At 28.0% G+C, this 5,490-nt stretch overlaps 1 long non-coding RNA gene across 1 annotated transcript; it reads right to left on the minus strand.

Moving 5' to 3' along the window:
- Positions 1-200: 200 nt before the first annotated feature.
- LOC117127304 lies at positions 201-2,981 on the minus strand. The gene is made up of 2 exons (XR_004450240.1): positions 2,917-2,981; positions 201-492 (listed from the first exon to the last, which is right to left on the minus strand). It is a non-coding gene; the product is annotated as an uncharacterized LOC117127304 (long non-coding RNA).
- Between the last annotated feature and the right edge of the window lie 2,509 nt (positions 2,982-5,490).

Here is a 5,490-nt window from a genome sequence, read left to right on the forward strand (position 1 = left end):
GTACATGGACATTATTTAAACCTTTTTGTCAATTAATTTAGTAAAACTTCGTAATACTCCCTAAATTGGTCGACTAACCACTATAAAACCGCTATTCCCTAGAAAAACGGAGACAACAAAGGTTCCAAACGTCTTTGACCTTCATCATATGTTAGTGAAGGATGCAACGATGCACTAAAATATAATTTTCAATTTTTTGATTTTTTTTCTCAAAATCTATGGGTTAACCCATACGAAAATATTTAATTTTTCTGTAAATGCTCTATATATCGAAGCCTATGATTTTTAGTGTAGTTTTAAAATTTTTAAACACATTATACATTTGTATTAATGTATATTAAACTCTCTTTAATGGTTCATGGACATAGTTTAAATTTGTTGTCAATTAATTTAGTAAAACTTCATAATACTCCCTAAATTGGTTTACTAACCACTATGAAATCGCTATTCTTTAGAAAAACGGAGACAACAAAGGTTCCAAACCTCTTTGTCCTTCATCATATATAAGTGAAGGATGTAACTATGCATTAAAATAGAATTTTCATTTTTTTCAATTTTCTAAAACTATATGGGTTAACCCCTACGAAAATATTAATGTTTTCGGTAAATGCTCTTTATACTGAAGCCTATGATTTTTAGAGTTGTTTTAAAAATTTTAAACACATTCTACATTTTAATTAATATATATTACACACTCTTTAATGGTACATGGGCATCGTTTAAACTTTTTTGTCAGTTAATTTAGTAAAACTTCGTAAAACTCCGTAAATTGGTCGACTAACCACTATAAAATCGCTATTCCCTAGAAAAATGGAGACAACAAAGGTTCCAAACCTCTTTGACCTTTATCATATGTTAATAAAGGATGCAACGATACACTAAAATATAATTTTCAATTTTTTGATTTTTTTCTCAAAATCTATGGGTTAACCCCTACGAAAATATTTAATTTTTCTGTAAATGCTCTATATACTGAAGCTTATGATTTTTAGTGTAGTTTTAAAATTTTTAAACACATTCTACATTTGTATTAATGTATATTAAACTCTCTTTTATTGTACATGGGCATTTTTTAAATTTTTTGTCAATTAATTTAGTAAAAATTCATAAAACTCCCTAAATTGGTTGACTACCACAATAAATTGCTATTCTCTAGAAAAACAGCGACAACAATGATTCCAAACCTCTTTGACCTTCATCATATATTAGTGAATGATGCAACTATGCATTAAAATATAATTTTCTTTTTTTTTTTGAATTTTTTTTTTCAAAATCAATGGGTTAACCCCTACGAAAATATTTAATGTTTTGGTAAATGCTTTATATACTGAAGCCTATGATCTTCAGTGTTGTTTTAAATTTTCTAAACACATTCTAAATTTGTATTAATATATATTAAACTCTCTTTAATGGTTGATGGGCATAGTTTAAATTTTCTGTCAATTAATTTAGTAAAACTTTATAATACTCGCTAAATTGGTTGACTAACCACTATAAAAAACCTCTATTCTCTAGAAAAACGGAGACCACAAAGGTTCCAACCCTCTTTGACCTTCATCATATGTTAGTGAATGATGCAACTATGCATTAAAATATAATTTTCATTTTTTTGAATTTTTCGCAAAATCTATGGGTCCCTACGAAAATATTTATTTTTTCTGTAAATGTTCTATATACTGAAGCCCATGATCTTTTGTGTTGTTTTAAAACTTCTAAACACATTCTAAATTTGTATTAATTTATATTAAACTCTCTTTCATGGTACATGGACATAGTTTAAATTGTTTGTCAATTAATTTAATAAAACTACATAATACACCCTAAATTGGTTGACTAACCACTATAAAATCGCTATTCCCTAGAAAAACGGAGACAACAAAGTTTCCAAACCTCTTTGACCTTCATCATATGTTAGTGAATGATGCAACTATGCATTAAAATATAATTTACATTTTTTTGAATTTTTCTCAAAATCAATGGGTCCCTACGAAAATATTTATTTTTCGGTAAATGCTCTATATACTAAAGCCTATGATCTTTAGTGTTGTTTCAAAATTTCTAAACACATTCTACAATTGTATAAATGTATATTAAACTCTCTTTCATGGTACATGGGCATAGTTTAAATTTTATGTCAATTAGTTTAGTAAAATTTCATAATACTCCCTAAATTGGTTGACTAACCACTATAAAATCGCTATTCTCTAGAAAAACAAAGACAACAAAGGTTCCAAACCTCTTTGACCTTCATCATATGTTAGTGAGAGATGTAACTATGAATTAAAATAGAATTTTCATTTTTTTGAATTTTTCTCAAAATCTATGGGTTAACGCTCTATATACCGATGCCTGGGATTTTTATTGTAGTTTTAAAAATTTTAAACACATATTACTTTTGTATTAATGTATATTAAACTCTCTTTCATGATACATGGGCATGGTTTAAATGTTTTGTCAATTATTTTAGTAAGACTTCATAATAATTTCTAAATTGGTTGACTAACCACTATAAAATCGCTATTCTCAGGAAAAATAGAGACAACAAAGGTTCCAAACCTCTTTGACCTTCATCATATGTTAGTGAAGGATGTAACTATGTATTAAAATAGAATCTTCATTTCTTTGAATTTTTCTCAAAATATATGGGTTAACTTCTACGACAATATTTAATTTTTCAGTAAATGCTTTATATACTGAAGCCTATGTTTTTTAGTGTAGTTTTAAAATTTTTAAACACATTCTACATTCGTATTAATGTATATTAAACTATCTTTAATGGTACATGGACATCGTTTAATTTTTTTGTCAACTAATTTAGTAAAACTTCATAGTACTCTATAAATTGGTTGACTAACCACTATAAAACCACTATTCCCTAGAAAAACGGAGACAACAAATGTTTCAAACGTCTTTGACCTTCATCATATGTTAGTGAAGGATTCAAGTATGCATTAAAACAGAATTTTATTTTTTTAATTTTTCTCAAAATTTATGGGTTAACTCCTACGAAAATATTTAATTTTTCGGTAAATGCTCTATATACTGAAGCCTATGATCTTTAGTGTTGTTTCAAAATTTCTCAACATATTATACAATTGTATTAATGTATATTAAACTGTCTATCATGGTACATGGGAATAGTTAATTTTTTTGTCAATTAGTTTAGTAAAAGATCATAATACTCCATAAATTGGTTGACTAACCACTATAAAATCGCTATTCTCTAGAAAAACAGAGACAACAAAGCTTCCAAACCTCTTTGACCTTCATCATATGTTAGTAAAGGATGCAACTATGAATTAAAATAAAATTTTCATTTTTTTGAATTTTTCTCAAAATCTATGAGTTAACCCCTTACGAAAATATTTAATGTTTCTGTAAATGCTCTATATACTGAAGCCTATGATTTTTAGTGTAGTTTTAAAAATTTTAAACACATTCTACATTCGTATTAATGTATATTAAACTATCTTTAATGGTACATGGGCATCGTTTAATTTTTTTGTCAACTAATTTAGTAAAACTTCATAGTACTCCATAAATTGGTTGACTAACCACTATAAAACCACTATTCCCTAGAAAAACGGAGACAACAAAGGTTTCAAACGTCTTTGACCTTCATCATATGTTAGTGAAGGATGCAAGTATGCATTAAAACAGAATTTTCATTTTTTTTTTAATTTTTCTCAAAATTTATGGGTTAACCCCTACGAAAATATTTAATTTTTCGGTAAATGCTCTATATACTGAAGCCTATGATCTTTAGTGTTGTTTCAAAATTTCTAAACATATTATACAATTGTATTAATGTATATTAAAATGTTTTTCATGGTACATGAGAATAGTTAATATTTTTGTCAATTAGTTTAGTAAAAGATCATAATACTCCATAAGTTGGTTGACTAACCACTATAAAATCTCTATTCTCTAGAAAAATAGAGACAACAAAAGTTCCAAACCTCTTTGACCTTCATCATATGTTAGTGTAGGATGCAACTATGAATTAAAATAGAATTTTCATTTTTTTTATTTTTTCTCAAAATCTATGAGTTAACCCCCTACGAAAATATTTAACTAAAGGAAAACTTTCTCAAAACTGAACAACCAAATTAAGATAAATCGACATTCAAACAAAGTGTACAAAACATTGCTTAGCATAAAGCTTCATTTGCACATATAGTACGCAATAATGAAACATAATATTAATGCTTTTATATGAGCACAACAAAACAACCATATCCAACCGACAATCTAGAGAACCATCATGCTAACATAATCACAATCGTAAGAGAAAGAATGCAAGATCCAAGAGTTTGAGAGAGAACAAACCGTGATTGACCTTTCAGGAAGCTGGAGGCACTGAGAATTGAGGTTTTCTGCAAAAATATCATTACAGAGGTTTTCTTGAGTGCATCCAATTCAACTGGACCAACATGCACATTAGCCTACTTCAAATACACCTGCTCAGCAAAGCATTCTGGGATTTGAAGATCTTCACCCGGTAAAATTTAAGCATTCAGCGGTTCGGAAATGTCTACATCTTACCGGAAGAAGATCTGCATATCCCATAACGCTTGCCTTAGCAGTCGCTGAAGCAGGCTAAGGAGCAAGTTGGTCAAGCAACAGATTGTCTCTACAGATATACACCTTGGAGATATATCCAAAAAATAAAATTTCAAATGATTTTGAGAAAATAAAAATCTTAAAAAGATAAGAACAATAGAATCTCTATCTGGGTAAATATCTTGATGCTTGATCAATGCAACTATATGTTTTGTTTTATTTGTCTTGCCTTTACTTCAATTTTGTTTTCTAATACTAAAATCTTTGGAAAGAGGAACTCTACTACAAGAATATTTGACCTTTTCCCCTAAAAATTGATAGTTTCCTAATTAATTATTTTGTTATTAATTGACCAAATTATTATTGCATATTAGGAATGATTGAAAAAATTTCTTCTTTTTTATTGGTAACATTAAAAATTTATTGAAAACTTTATATTTTCTTTTTAAAAAATTGGGTCAATATTTTTCCATCACAGTCAACTATAAGAAATTGTTAACATGTAATCTCCAATAAAATGTATTTAAAAATTGAATGAAATAAAAATATACATAAAATTTTCAAACTCAGCGAACGAAAGAATTACAAAACTAAAACATGATTGTCCCTCTTACAAAGGCAAACTTTCTTAGAACTGAACAGCCAAATTAAGATAGATCGACAGGCAAACAAAGTTTACAAAACATTGCCTACATGAAGCTCAATTGGCACAATAGTAAGCAAAAATGAAACCTAATATTAATGCTCTTATAAGCACAACAAATACTGGTTCTAGATATAAAGTAAGGTTTTAATGTGATTTCACAATATTAAATGAAAACATTAAATACAACCACATCCAACAGCGAGATTACAATCTAGGAGAATCACAATTGATACATCAAGTTATAATCACAAGCATAAGAGCAAGATGATCAGAGAGTTTAA

Source organism: Brassica rapa, chromosome A08 (assembly GCF_000309985.2).
Source record: "Brassica rapa cultivar Chiifu-401-42 chromosome A08, CAAS_Brap_v3.01, whole genome shotgun sequence".
NCBI lineage: Eukaryota > Viridiplantae > Streptophyta > Magnoliopsida > Brassicales > Brassicaceae > Brassica > Brassica rapa.